The sequence below is a fragment of the Panthera onca genome, chromosome A2, assembly GCF_046562875.1.
Source record: "Panthera onca isolate mPanOnc1 chromosome A2, mPanOnc1 haplotype 2, whole genome shotgun sequence".
In the NCBI taxonomy this organism is placed as follows: Eukaryota; Metazoa; Chordata; class Mammalia; order Carnivora; family Felidae; genus Panthera; species Panthera onca.
Window position 1 is genome coordinate 28,545,706 of NC_138340.1, and position 16,205 is coordinate 28,561,910.

General features: G+C 36.6%; 1 protein-coding gene across 5 annotated transcripts in view; it reads right to left on the reverse strand.

Annotated features, from left to right (window-relative positions):
- Window positions 1-16,205, reverse strand: part of FHIT (fragile histidine triad diadenosine triphosphatase) — a 1,422,334-nt gene that overhangs the window by 1,049,666 nt on the left and 356,463 nt on the right. For 4 of the 5 annotated variants that reach the window (XM_060633696.3, XM_060633693.3, XM_060633694.3 and 1 more), the window contains one exon: window positions 8,176-8,225. The exons of the other annotated variant lie outside the window; for it this stretch is intronic. The gene's annotated coding sequence lies outside the window, so the exon portion shown is untranslated. The remainder of the gene's footprint in view (window positions 1-8,175; window positions 8,226-16,205) is intronic. 5 annotated transcript variants of the gene reach the window in all.

The window sequence follows — 16,205 nt, forward strand, 5'->3', positions numbered from 1 at the left end:
ATGGGGACTTTCGTGGCATACCCCTGTTTTCACCATCAAACCCCTGTCCTCAGCTCTACCCAATAAAGGATGTCTGGGATGTTTCCAGTTTTGGGCTATTACAAATAAAGCTGTCATGAACATTTGTGTACAGGTTTTTGTGTGAACATAAATTTTCATCTCCTTGGGATAAGTGCCCAAGAGTATGGGAAGTGTATGTTTGGTTTTGTAAGAAACTGCCAAACCATTTTCCGTTCTATTTCCCACCAGCAATACATGAGTAATCCAGTTACTCTGCATCCTCACCAGCACTTGGTGTTATCATTAGCACGATACACTTATCAGAATGGCTAAAATAAAAAAATAACGGTAACACCAAGTGCTGGTGAGGATGCTGAATAAGTATATGGCGATATATCATTATGGTTCTAATGGGCATTTCCCAGATGGCTAATAACGTTGAACATCTTTTAATGTGCTTAGTTGCTGTCTGTATAACCTCTTCAGTGAAATGCCTAGGGCTTTTGCTCATTTTTTCATTGGATAGTTTGTTTTTATACTGTTAAGTTTGAAAGGTCTCTGAGTATTCTGGACACTAGTGCTTTGTCAGAAATGTGGTTTTCAAATATTTTTTCCCAGTCTGTAACTTGTCTTTTCATTCTCTTAACAGTGTCTTTAACAGAGAAGAAGTATTAATTCTAATGAAGTCCAATATGTCATTTGTTTCCCTCTCGTGTATTATGTTTTGTGTCAAGTCTAACAGCTCTTTGCCTAGCCCTAGATCCCAAAGATTTTCTCTTACATTTTCTTCTGTGTTACAGTTTTATGGGATTTTTTTTCTATATTTAGTCCATGATACATTTTGAGTTAATTTTTATATAAGGTATGAGATTTCGTTTTAGGCCCATTTTTTGCCAACTGCTCTAGGGTCATTTATTGGAAAGGTTCTCTCTTCTCCATTGAGGGAAATTGCACATTTGTCAAAAATCAGTTGGGTACATTCATTTAGATATATTTTTGGGGTTCCCTACCCTGATCTATTGATGTGTGTGCATAGCACTCCATGAATAGCCACATAACAGCTGTCCTATAGGCTTTGAAATTGGGTAGACTATTCCTCCCATGCTATTCTTCTTCTCCAATATTGTTCCTTTGTCTCCATATAAATTTTAGAATAATCTTGTCTACATTTAAAAAAAATCATGATGTGATTTTGGTAGGAACTGCATCAAACCTGTCTATCAATATGGGGAGAACTGGTATCCTTACTATGCTGGGACTTCCAAATCATGAACACTGTATGTTTCTCCACGTATTTCAATTTTCTTTGATTTCTTTCTTTAGTATTAGGTCATTTTCAGTATGTAAGTTCTGTAAATGTTTTATTATATTTATACCTAAGAATTTAATAATTGTTACTTACTATAAATTGTATTCTTTTTTAAAAAATTTTTTATTTTAAGTAATGCCTGCACCTAATGTGGGGCTTGAACTCATGACTTCAAGTCAAGAGTCGCATGCTCCTGTGACTGAGCCAGCCAGGCAGCCCCCTCAGTTGTATTCTTAATTATAGTGTCTACATGTTCATTGCTAGTATACATAAATACAACTGATACTTAAAATGTATCTTATATTCTACAACCTGTTGAACTCACATATTAGTTTTAAGAGGTTTTATTTTTATTTTTTTAGATCATTTAGAATTTTCCAAGTAGAAAATCATGTCATCAGCAGTAGCAGGTTTTCTTTCTTCTTTTCTGTCTGTGTGCCTTTTATTTCCTTTATTGCCTTCCTGCATTGACTAGAAATCCCTGCACTTTGTTGAAAAGGACTGGCAAAAATAGACATCCTTGCCTTACCTCCTGACTTGGGGAAAAGCATTCAGTCTTTCATCATTAAGTATAATGTTAGCTGTGGGCAATTTAAAAAGATGTTCTTTATCAAGTTGAGGAAGTCTCCCTCTATTCCTATTTTTCTGAGAGTTTTTATTATATGTCAGTATTGAATTTTGTCAAATCCTTTTTCTGCATCAAGATAAAATCATGTGATTTTTTTTCCTCTTTTGTGTGGTTAATTAAATTGATTAGCTTTTTAATGTCAAACCAGCCTTGTATCCCTGAAATAGAGCCCATGGTTATCATGTATACTTTTTTAATGAATTCTATTTGCTAATATGTTGTTAAGAATTTGGGGGTTTATAAATGTAAGGGTTATTGATCTATAGTTTTCTTTTTTATATTGTTTCTGCCTGACTTTGGTATCTAGATAATGGTAGCTTCATAAAATAAACTATACCCTCTTCTATTTCCTAGAAGAGTCTTTGTAGAATTGATGCTAATTCGTCTTTAAATGTTTGGTAGAATTCTCCAGCAAAATCATCTGGACCTGAGATATATTTTGGGGGGGGGCAGTTAAAATTACTTCAATTTCCTTAATAGTTAAAAGACTATTCAAACTATTTCATACTAGGTAAACTGTGAGATTGAGAAAGGGATTTATTTTTTTCTAAGTTGTCAAATTTATGTGTGTAGAATTGTTCATAACATTCCTTTACTATCCTTTTGATAGGTGCAGGGTCTATTGTGTTTCATTTCTGAGACTGGTATTATAAGTCTTCTGTCCTTTTTTTCTATGTCAGTCTTCCTAGTTGTTTGCCAGTTTTATTAATTTCTTTGAAGAAACAGCTGCTCCCGCTTTCTTTTAATTAATACATGTATTACAGGTATATCTCTTCCTTCCTTTTACTTCTAATCTGCCTCTATGGTTATATTTGAAGGGAGTTTCTTATAGACAGTATATAGTTGGGTCGTGTTTTTTTAAACAACTCTGCCAGTCTGCTACAAGTGGAGTATTCAGACCATTTAACTTTAATATAATTATTGATATTTTATGTCCTAGCCTAGCATTTTATTTTTGTTTGTTTGCTGTTTCCTCTCTGGTTTTTGTGTTTCTGTTTTTGTTTTCCTGCCTTCTGGTAGGTTATTCGAATTGTTTTGTTTTTTTTTTTTTGAATTCTATTTTGATATACCTAAAGTGTTTTTGAATACATCTCCTTGTAGAACTTTTTTGCTCTATGTATTATATATTCATAACTTATAAATATAAAATAACTGGTGGAATTTTATCAATCTAAATAAAATATAGAAACCTGGCCTCCTTTTATGTCCCTTTACGCTCCCCATTTATAATTCTCTTATTAAATATTTCAATCATTTGCATCCACATCAGAAACTACTATAATTTTTGCTTCAATCTTTAAATATAATTTAGAAATTTCAAGAATAAAAGGTAAGCCTAATGTATTTATCAATATTTTTGCTTACTGTGTTTTTTCTTCCTTCCTGTGTTCCAAGGATACATTTTTTTAAAAATCATTTTCCTTCTGTTAGCCATTCTTTTAGAGTAGCTCTGTTGGTCAATATTCTCTTGGTTTTCCTTCATCTGAAAAAAAAATCTTGACTTCCCTTTCATTCCTAAAGGATGTTTTCACTGGTTATAGCATTCTGAGTTAACTCTGGGTTGACTATCATTTTCATTCAGTACTTGAAAGCCTTAAGTTCCTAAGTCTTAGCAGAAATTCAGAAATAAGACAGGTAGAGGGGTGCCTAGGTGGCTCAGTCAGTTGAGCGTCTGACTTTTGCTCAAGTCATGATCTCACAGTTCATGAGTTCAAGCTCCACATAGGGCTGGCTGCTGTCAGCACAGAGCCTGCTTTGGATCCTCTGTCTCCCTCTCTCTCTCTGCCCTTCCCCTGCTTGCGCTCTCTCTCTCAAAAATAAATAAACATTAAAACAAAATAAGACATGTAGAAAAAGCTAAAAATATATATACATAATAAACTGGATCCTGTTGAGTTGAACCATCACGAGGCTATAAGGAACTCTGATTCTGGCAGGAGGAATAGCCATGTAATAATAATTACGTGTTTAAGTACAAAAATGCAAGTATGTAATCGTCACGGTGCTGACGCACAGAGAGTGAGCTGTACTGCTTGGGAGAATCGGCAGAAGCTTCTCAGAGATCTGTGAGCTGAATTCTAAAGGTTCAATAGTTAAAGGAGTTTCCAAGGAGAGGGGGAAGCATGTGCAAAAGCCCTAAGAGAAGAGAACATGGCATGTTTGGGACATGATATGAAGTAATACCAGACTGAAGTACAGAACATTTCTAGGCATAAGGGGAGAAGATGGAAACACAGGTAAGGGGGTGCAGGAGGCCTTCATCCTCTCCTAAGGAGTTTAAACTTCATCCCAGGTACCCCCAAAGAACTGCAAAATAGATGAAACTGGTGAATATAATATTCAAACAATGACAGCTAGTAGGACACACTTTTAAATGTAGCTTTTCAATGACTCATTATCTTTATTCTCCTATGTATCAAAACTTAGTTTCTGTACTGGTAGGAAGGAAGTGTTAACAGCCAATAAAATTAGAAGACTCGGCTGAGTCCCTGCCTCTCGCAGTCTATTGTAAACACACTCCATCCTTCCTGTGGAATGATTTCAGGGTCTCTGCAATGGGTGAGGGAAGGAGCATGGCAGGAGTCAATGGCTAGATGGCAGCATGTTAAGTGAGGTGTTTCAGCTTTCCTGTAGCTTTGAATTCTCCAGATTTTGTCAGTTTTTGTCAAATGTATTTTGCATTATTTACTAAATAAAAATTTCTAACGGCTGAAAAAGAAATATCAGGTTTGGGTACACCATGTCAAAATTATGCTCTGAGCTCCAGAAATGTCCACAGGACCTTCAGAGAGAAATATCCCTATCCCTCACAACCATTTATCATGTTGACCCCTTTCCCCGCAACATACCCCTCTCCCACCCACTATGAGCATCTACATTATGTTCTAGAATCTAGATGGAAGTCTGTTTGGGTTTCATATAGATGGGTATCACTGATTATAACTAGTATCACATTTTCAGTGAAAATTAATTTCAGCAGGCGTATAGAAATAAAAAGCAGAATAAAATTTAAAAACCTCTATGCATGGGGTGCCTATGTGGCTCAGTCGGTTGAGCACCTGACTTCGGCTCAGGTTACGATCTCGCAGTTCCTGGGGTTAGGACTCCATGTCGGGCTCTGTGCTGACAGCTCAGAGCCTGGAGTCTGCTTTGGATTCTGTGTCTCCCTCTCTCTCTTTCTCTGCCCCTCCCTTACTTGCATTCTCTCTCTCTCTTCTCTCAAAAAATAAAAATTAAAAAAATTTTGTTAATAAAAAATAAAAAGAAATAAAAACCTCCATGTGCAACATGAGTGCCTATTTGGGCACAGTGTTATTTCCTTTTCAGTCCAAATCATTTTTAAAAGTCATATTTATTGCTACCGAATTGTATATTAAAAACGCTTACAATGGAAAATTTTATGTTATTTATATTTTTGCACAATAAAAAAAATTGTCAAAGTTAAACAAAAAAGAAGAAGAGAAAAGAAATGAGTGCCACATCCATGCCGCTTCTCAAAGGCAGACATTGGCCATGCCTTGGAAACAAGGAAGGTAAGACACACTGGGTAGTTGATCTAATTCAGAGCTGATGGTGAGGGGTCTTCAGTTGCATTAGGAGCTCCATAGCATTCAATCTCCTTTTAAAGGAAAGAAATCTGCAAGCCTGATGGACTTGAAAGAAATGTCACCTTTTTAGAACAGAAAAAGAGCATATGAAAGTTTCTCATTGAAAATGAAGAAGTGAACTGGAACAGTAACAGACAGGGAGCAAGGAACCAAACATCGTCAACCTGTTTAGCTCATGCACATCAGAATGTGAAGACATTTGCTTGCATTCCTTTGCCACCGAAGATAATTTTCTTTTAATTCCCATTTCTTTTATGGTGTGTGTGTTGTTTTGTTTTCTCTCTGTGGCTACTGTTCTAAAGTAAGTTAACTGTATGAGTATAAACTGGGATCTGTATATGTTCCAGTCCCATACTCTTTGGTGAACTTGACAATTTGAATGGATCAGGCTTCCAAAAGTGGAAAATTATTCCCACAAAATTACTACCTTGTGAGAAAATGTCCCTTCTGAAAATACTTTCTAGTCTTGATAAGAACTAAAATACCTTCCTATCTGAAGGCATGTTAATTAAATTTAAAAGATTATTATGTCAAGGGAGAATAACCCTAATCAACCTGGGAATCTGCTTTTCTCAAATATTTTGAGAGCCGGTATTTATTTAGAACTTATCTGTATGCTTCCCTCCATTCTCTACACAGTGTTTTATTTCTCCCCAGGTCCTTCTTGACATCTTTTTCCACACTGCCTTGAAGCCTTTCTCATCCAGTTACACAACAAACTATATCTGAATTATGTTCAAATAAGCAGGGAGACTGGCATCTTCTGTAGAAAACATATGGGCTATCAGAAGTGATGTCCTGAATTGTTGCCTCGTCATGACATTACTTTAATGAAGGCACTATTTCATATATGTAATAAACAATATGGTGTCTAATAGATTTGTATAAAGTGCCTAAAATTAAGCAAGCACAATTATATGAGTTAGTATCATATTATCATGCAGCACTACATTTGATAATTAAAAAAACAAATGAAAAGCCAGCCCACTGTCTTCATTGAAACTGTCAGTTGCAGATTTTTACTTTAAACTCTACTGGTCATTACTCTACCCTCTTCTGTGTTGGGTCATTATTTTATCTAGGAAACTCCAAACCCATTTTTTCATCCATACATACTATATGGAACCTTAGATTCTCCTAATGACCCAACAGATTTTTGGACAGTTAACTATCCTACTGTAACTGGTCTTGTTTAGAAGAAATGAAAGTTAAGATTGTGGCGGTAAAGGACAAGCTGTCAACCCATTAAATAAATTCCTGTTGAAAAGTTACTAAATGCACTGAGTATTAACATAATTTATTAGAACAATTAGAACACATCCTTGTTGTCTTTTAATTAGATTATTCCTTGTTCTGATAATTACACTAGACAAGGAAGAATAATAGTTTCAGGATTCTAAGATCATCTGTAGACTATGTGGAAAGAGAATGATCAATAATGCTAATCTACTAGAACACTTAAATTTCCAGAAAGAGATCTTTTATCATGAGCAATCCTTTGTATAATCAGCATTATTTCTCAATGTCTATGATAATCCTTCCCAAAGTTTAAAAGTAAAGATGCTAGACAAATAACATTTATTGCACTGTTGAAAACCCAGTCAGGCTGGGCCACCTCTGGCCTCTACTGGCTCAGACATTGCTTCACTCTCTTGCAAAATGCCAACAAATAACCACAAATGAAGGATTTAAGATTCCATGCAGAGCAGCACGGCCAGGAGTCTGAATATCTAACAGAGAAAAGACATGATTTTTAAGTTCTGATCCTAAGAGAGGAGTCATAAACTTCCCAATTTAAAAATATATTCAAATAGATGAAAATTTCTCATAAATGAGAGTTAATCTGAATATAAAACTGGTGACATTTCCATACATGAAGATATTATTTGCAGAAATTAATGTGGAGGCATCTGTATGACAGGGAATATAGCTGGGCTTGCAGAAGTGGACCAAGGCCTTTACATATGAGTGGTATTACTATCTCTGGTTTTAAAAGTTTTAGAAACCACAGAGAATTCAAAAGCTCCAAGGTTCCTCTCATGCCCTATGCAACTGTCACCAAGCATGCTAGGAAATCCTAGAGAGCAGCTCCCAAGACTTCAAGGATTCAGAGTCTTTCTAAAAAGTCAGGAGTTGGCATATGCTATCCTTTAGGATAACCCTACAGTTGAGCGGGATGATGCTGGGATACACAGAGTTGACACCAGTGAATCTGAAGGTCTCTGTAATAAGGGGCAACACAAATTTCCCACCAGCAGCTTGGATTACAGGAATCTCAGCCCCACTGTTGACCGAGTCTGCCCTAGTCAATGCAAAGTCATAATGAGACCATGTCTAGACAGTATTGATCTCCCACCAGAGAAAAAAATAATTCAGAATGTGACTTCTCTTCTAGCTTGGCCCAAATAACACCCAAATCAGGAGTTTTCATTCATACACTGTGAGTATTCTCCATAACCAAAGTCATTTTATCAACTAGGCAGTCAATGACACACATAAGCTTCTTTTCAAGGTATATATGAAATTTTTGATATTTGAAGTCTTTCATATTCAAATGGCAAATAAGAAAGTTGCTTAAACCTATTAAAAAATCTAGAGACATCAAATGAGTTTTTATGTGTCTTTTTTACCTTGCCAGGCAAAGGAGACAGGCGTTTAAAAAAATGAGCGTCCACACAACCTGAAAGAATGAAAACTCAAATTAACATGGATTAAATATCTAGAGAAGTCATTAGCTTAAGTCATCTGAATGATTTTCCATGCAGTCTGGTAGTGTAAGAGCAGAAGAACATCGCTATAACCCAGTTGTCCATTCCAGCTGGGAAGACCTGTTTCCCCATTGACGCACCTCTTTAAATTGTCAGGGGTGCTACTAAGAACTTAAGTTCCCCACTACTCTGATCTCCAGACTAGAGAAATCTATGGGGCAGAATACTATCTTAGAGGCACCAGAGATTTTCATTTGAGTGCCCAGTGGTCAAGCATTCCAAAGCCAGGCTGAGTATTGGCTCTGCTCCCAGAGAGTCAGGGAGGAAGGAAATATGATTTAAAACACAAACGGAGGGTTGATGGGGAGGTGGGAGGGAGGAGAGGGTGGGTGATGGGTATTGAGGAGGGCACCTGTTGGAATGAGCACTGGGTGTTGTATGGAAACCAATTTGACAATAAATTTCATATTTTAAACAAACAAACAAACAAACAAACAAACAAACACTAGTAGGAATGGAGTTAAAAAGCTCCCCAGGCAGTGTGATAGTAAGCTAGGACTGGGAAACTCCAGCTAAAAAGGGGAGCCAGAGAGAATTCTCTCTGACTTGGGGGCTGAACTAAAACCATGGCTTTGAGGTATTCAGGTGATGCCACAGCCACAGGGAAGAAAGCCTTATAAGGTGGATTTTTTTTGCCTCATTGAAGGAAAATGAAGCAACCATTTCATTATTTTAAAATAGTATCAAGGTACAAATCTATCCGATAGAAGAATATTAAATAAAAACAATCCACAGGGAGATTTCTACCATTATAAATAGTTCCTTATAAATGCCACCCAGAGATAAAATTATCATTTCTGTGTTCCCAACCAAAATAAGTCTGCAAGTCTGGGAAATACCTTGCCCTCTAAAGCAACCAGAAGAAAGTCCCTTCAGTCTACGAGTTCTTGTCCTACTGGGTATTGAACCCTTTGAACATTCACTCCCCAAACTGAAATTCAAAAGGCCAACTAATAGCTAGATAACTGGGTAACTATGGATAACTAGAAACCTTAACTATTTATAGCACTACTTCCCCAAATGGTCTGTATATAATTTCTTGCAAGCTTAGTAAAAATCCTACACTTGTCTGAAATGAAATGAAGGGAAACCAATAATGAACTTCCTTTTCTCTGTGTTAACGAAAAACATAACCATGCCATGAAAAGCAAGAGAGACACAGTATTCATCCTTTTCTTCTCATCCAAGGAAGGTAACATTATGAGGGTTCCAATTTAGAGTACACCACTATAGCAGATTTCTAGGACATAAAGTTAAGTTTACAGTCTACCTCAATCCTAACACACTGGGGTTAAGGTAAGTATCTATACATTTCTCTAGTTATCAAGAGAGAGAGATAGTGGTAAAATAAATAAATAAAACTTGGATACACATTTAAAAGATGTGCTGCTTATTTCAAAATAAGGCAAGAACAATTGCAATTTAGGATGCTGTGTTGAAGAAACTTAACTCTCTTTAACAAAAAATGTACACTAGCAAATACTTAAAAAACACATACACACACAAAGCTAGGCTATAACATTTGGTAGAATCTTATTTACCATTCTGATTTGGCTAAATGTTAAAGTAGCCAAACATAATAGGAAAAAATTTCCCTATTGATTAGGTAATTGATTTGAAATATTCATGAACTTAGTTGAAGTATAAGTAGTAAGTTCCAGAAACAAGAAATAAATCACATGTATCCACAAAGAGGAATGAATGTGTTCTGTGCAATCTTGGGGAATAGATTTTTTAAGGCACTTCATAAAATCATTGACTCTGGAGCAGGAAAAAACCTTACATATATCAACCCAGAGAATTCTTATTCCTGCCTTCACAGCAAGAGCCCAAAAATAAAAGTTATTTCCTAAGACTTCCTCAGAATGTGATTCAATGTATTGTCTATTTAAATAAATGTTTTCTGCCATTTAAAGTCATGTGGCAATTTTTTTTCCCAATGACTAACCAAATATGCCTATTCTATCAATCAGTTACTTCTTTTCATTCTTAATTTTTTTAGTATTTGTTTATTTTTGAGAGACACAGAGAGAGAGAGCATGAGCAGGGGTGGGTCGGGCAGAGAGAGAGGGGACACAGAATCTAAAGCAGGCTCCAGGCTCTGAGCTGTCAGCACAGAGCCTAACATGGGACTCGAACCCACAAACCATGAGATCATGACCTGAGCCGAAGTCAGGCATTTAACTGACTATGCCACCCAGGTGCCCCTCAATCAGTTCTTTCTTAAAGCTGCAAATGAAGACAGAGGGATAGCTCTTAGGTGCCATCCTCTCTCGTAAAAATCACACCTCAGCTATTTCTTTTCAAAAGTGATCAATCATACCTGTGACTATCTTCCAAAGATAGCTGAAGTTTTCCCGAATCTTACAAACTGAGTGCAAGAGCTAGAAAATGTCTTTCCAGGATGCATATGGAGGAAAGGAAGTCGTGCCATTTCTCTTAATTTATTTCTGAATTCCGCTTGGTCTTCATTAGTGCTACAGAATTGCCTTATTATTCAATGTCCTCAGTGACCCCCTGATCATTTTTCCCTGAGGGTGCATATTTGTTCACTAACTATATTACAATTTTGTGATCTGCTGGATTTTCTCTGATATTCTACTCTACATCTGTCCGAAATTAATGAATTCCATTCTTCTTGGCTTCTACTCCTCCTGTTTATTAAATTCACTCTGAACATGGAGTTTATTTTCAAAGGAATTAATAATTCTTTATTCTCAGCTTGGTATTAACAATGAATTTAATATGCATTGTATTTAATCAATTTTTTTAAGCACACTGAAGACAAATTTAGTTACAATGTTAGTGTTCCAAACCTTCCATTCCCCCAGAAAAGAAATTTATTTTGCTTGGCCTTTCCCTTCACTCCCTTTCTAGGAGAACTATTAATTTTTGTGATGCAGAATTATGTGATTGATAACAAAAACAGAACTGGAAGATTGGGATGAAAATGAGAGGGAAAAAAAAGCCTAAGTCTGCAGCCTTAATAGATATAGTACAGCTATGAAAGTGAAGGGACAAAAAAAAGAAAGTACTGGCCCCTGAGTAGTATAAAGTGAAAGATCACTAGAAAGAGAAGAAGAATGGAAGGGGATTTTAAGAATCATTGCCATGTGCAGGGAACTCAGTGACTCCAACAAAAATAACAACATTGGTAGTAGAGGAATCCCAGAAGAAGAAGAGAGAGAAAATTCATTTGAAGAAATAATAACTGAAAAATTCCATTATCAGGACATCCAAATCCAGGAGGCATGGAGAACTCCCATCAAAATCAACAAAAGTAGGCCAACACCAAGGCATATTGTAATTAAGCTTGCAAAATATAGTGATAAAGTAAAAATGCTAAAAGTAAGGAGACAAAAGAAGTCTTTGACTTGCAAGAGAAAACCCAAAAGTGTAGCTACATATCTCTCAGAAGAAAGTTGGCAAGTGAGGAAGGAGTGGCATGATATATTCAACATGCTGAACGGGAAAAATCTGCAGCCAAGAATGCTCTATCCAGCAAGGCTGTCATTCAGAATCGAAAGAGAGATAGTTTCCCAGACAAACAAAAACTAAAGGAGTTTGTGACCACTAAACCAGTCTTGCCAGAAATATTAAAAGAGACCCTTTGAATGGAAAGGAAAGACCAAAAGTGACAAAGATAAGATAGTAACAGAGAAAATCCCTAGAAACAATGACAAAACAAGAAATAAAATGGCACTAAATACATATCTATCAATAATTACTCTGAATATAAATGGACTAAATGCTCCAATCAAGAGATATAATGTGTCAGAATGGATAAAAAAACAAAACAAAACAAAACAAAAACAAGACCCACTTATATGTTGCCTACAAGAAACTCATTTCAGACCTTAAGACACCTGTAGATTGAAACTCAGGGAATGGAAACATTTATCATGCAAATGGTTGTCAAAAGAAAGCCAGAGTAGCCATATTTACATCAGACAAACTAGATTTTTTTTTAATTTTTTAAATGTTTATTTACCTTTGAGAGAGACAGAGACAGAGACAGAGCATGAGTCAGGGAGGGGCAGAGAGAGAGAGAGAAAGACTGGGGAGAGAGAGAGAGAGAGAGAAAGAGAGACAGAGTCTGAAGCAGGCTCCAGGCTCTGAGCTGCCATCACAGAACCCGATGTGGGGATTGAACTCACAGACCATGAGATCATGACCTGAGCCAAAGTCAGATGCTTAACCAACTGAGCCGCCCAAGCACCCCCAGACAAAGTAGGTTTTAAAACAAAGACTGTTACAAGAGATGAAGAAGGGCTCTGTATCATAATAAAGAGGACAACCCACCAAGAAGCTCTAACAATTGTAAATATTTATGCCCTCAACACAGAAGTGCCCAAATATATAAAACCATTAATAACAAACATAAAGGAACGAAGTGATAATAATACAATAATAGTAGGAGACTTTAACACCTCACTTACATCAGTGGACAGATAATCTAAGCAGAAAATCAACAAGGAAACAATGGCTTTGAGTGACACACCGGACCAGGTAGACTGAACAGGTATATTCAGAACATTCCATCCTAAATCAGCAGAATACACATTCTTTCCAAGTGCATATGGTACATTCTCCAGAACAGATCACACACTAGGTCACAAATCAGGCCTCAACAAGTACAATAAGACTGAGATCATACCATACTTATTTTCTGACCACAATGCTATGAAACTTGAAGTCAACCACAAGAAAAAACTTGGAAAGACCACAAATACACGGAGGTTAAACAACATGCTACCAAACAATGAGTGGGTCAACCAGGAAATCAAAGAAGAAGTTAAAAACACACATGGAAACAAGTGAAAATGATAACACAATGGTCCAAAACCTTTGGGATGCAGCAAAAACAGTCCTAAGATGGAAGTATATTGCAATAAAGGTCTACCTCAAGAAGCAAGAAAAATCTCAAATGACCCAACCTTACACTTAAAGAAACTAGAAAAAGAACACATGAAATCGAAAGCCAGCAGAAGAAAGGAAATAATAAAGAACAGAGCAGAAACAAATGATATAGAAACTAAAAACAAAACAAAAACAAAACAAAACAATAGGACAGATTAATGAAACCAGGAGCTGGTTTAAAAAAAAATAGCTGTGCAATGAATAAAATAATTTTCAAAGTTCTTAAAGAGACATAAGTAAAATTTAGAAATATTTTTCGATAATTTGCTATCGTAAGACTGAACCACATGCGGCCCCAGCACTTATGTACGTGACACAAATATCATCCAATGCTGATGTTTATTCATTTACATCTGAACTTTGGTTTCCTTTAAATGCCATAAACACAGACCAGAAACAAACTGAATCATCCCAGAAATTTTCAAGAGCCCTCACATTGCTTTAAATGAAATTCCATTAGTTAATTCACAGGTCAAAGTCTGGGACAACCTCAGAAACTACTTGAGTAATTAATAAATTTATATGGCAACATACTGAAAATAAAAGTGTCGATCTGTTAGTGTCAAATACCAAAAAAGACACAGCGCTAGGCAACAGTTGCTACTTTGTAATGCAGTTTTAAACTATTGGCAATGTATCTGAAACAAGCATATAAGAAGAAAATTAAGGAACAGCCTTGTAACTTATATGATAAGCATCTCGCAGAAGATTTTGAGGCAGGTGATAAGCACTTAATGGCTTTAGTGCTTTGCTCTACAGATCACCCAGCAAAATATGGGCATAACCTCCACTGGAATGTGGGGGCTTTTTATGTCTTTTTTTAGTTGAGTTATATTATTAAAAATCAATACAGCATAACATGGTAATTACATTCTTAAAGAAGTACATAAAATAAAAAGAAGAACTTTAACTAAATTAAAAGTTTATCACCCTCAGACCAATATGTTATATATTTGTAAATTAAACCTGTCACCAATAAAGATGTACCATATAGCAAGGGTATGCATAAAAGAATGAGATAGAATGGAGGATTCAGGAACATATATTACATATATAGTAAATAAAAACTCCAAGGCATTCTCAAGGATCTAAGCAGCCTATACACCAATACAGTAAAATCGTATCTTCAGGGACACTTGAGTTCTATAGCTAGGGCCTAACGCAAATGTTGCATATAGTCAAACTTAACACTGAAGATCATTTTAAAACCTGTAGGGTATGAATTCTGTTGCTTTGTTTATTCAAGACCGATGGTACATATCTGAGAACAAACAACTGAGCTAGAAGGAAGCAAAGGAAAAGCTGACCTACAGATATCTGGGTACTCAAACCACCCAGTCTTTAAGAAACTACCAAATCTCCCCCAATGAGTCCTTACCAGATAAGTGGTGAAGTATAAACTTGTAAACCCTCCAGCAGGATTTATTCCGCTGTTGTAACATGAAATTTTTATAACTTTAATATGTTAATAGATATATTTGCATTGTTAAGATGAAATATCATAATATATATACTGGGGCACCTGGGTGGCTCAGTCGGTTAAGCACCCGACTTCAGCTCATGTCATGATCTTGCTGTCTGTGAGTTCCAGCCCTGCATCAGGCTCTGTGCTGACAGCTCAGAGCCTGGAGTCTGCTTCAGATTCTGTGTTTCCCTCTCTCTCTGCCCTCCCCCACTCACGCTCTGTCTTTCTCTCTCTCTCTGTCTCTCAAAAATGAATAAATGTTAAAAAAATTTAGATAATGTAATATATATGAAAGCACCAGATACAGATACTGGCACAGGGCAGATATTCGGTAGATATGCTGGATTTTAATCTAAGTCTCGTTTCATTGGACCCATCAACACACTGCTCTTTGAAATCTTGTAGAGAAGATCATGATAACTGCTTCTGTTCTTTTCAAGCTGGCATGTCCATCCAGCTGGGGCACCATGAGGAACAGCCATCACCTGCATACTTTAGGCATTGAGTAGAAGCGAGTTTACCCTGGTGCTGAGTTTTGAGTGGATATAAGGTGAATCCAGTGCCCACAGAAAGCACATCTTTATGCTTGGGTCACATCTAAACAGACTGGCTCCTGAATGGGCCTGCTCTTTCCAAAGCCAAAACATGGCACATTGGCCCAAACTATAAGGCTATCAAACCAGGAGGGTCCATTTCTTTTCCAAAAAAGAAATTCCAAAAAGGCATTCCTTGAAAGCCCCATAAAATTCATTTATTCATACCTTACATAATGTATGTATCCATGGGTCCCCTTTACTGGAACTTAATAGCAATGGGATGCCACAAAAATCTAGAAATTGTAATTCTTTTTTCCTTCCTTATCCTCCCCCCCCCCCCCCCCCCCGCCGTTCCTTCTTTTCCTCCTTCAAGTTTCTGCCTATAGTAAAACCCCAGCAAGAAGGAAAGTCAAATGGATTTTCCTACTAGTGGACATTTTTGTGATATACTCATTTTTGGTCCTTGTATGAACTTCCTCCAGGGTGCTCCTTTATGGGAATAAGGTATGCCAAATGAAATAGAGGACTCGAGGCACAATCTTATCCTTGACATATGAAGAGAGAATATTTTTCTCCTGGATTTATGATGTAATGCAACTCAGCCACTTTCTTTTCATCTTTTCCCTCATTTGCACTTCCTGAATATTGCTGTACACCATCATCACCATCATCATGAATTTATAGAGTGCCTATGGCTGTGGCCTCTAGGCAGCTCCTAAATGATCTAATCCAGATATCATTGTCTTCGGCTCCCCTTGGCATTAGTCTATTTACCATTCCGCTTTCTTATGGAACTCTGCTTCTGATTATTCTTCATAAGATGTTTTCACTTTCCTTTCTCTCTCTTAAGTTGGATCTCTTTTATTTCTTCCTCTCATTGTCATATTCTCCTGGGCCCTAAGCACAGTTACTCTACATTTACGGGGATTTACATCATCAAATTTAGACACTCTTGAGAACTTTCCTATCCA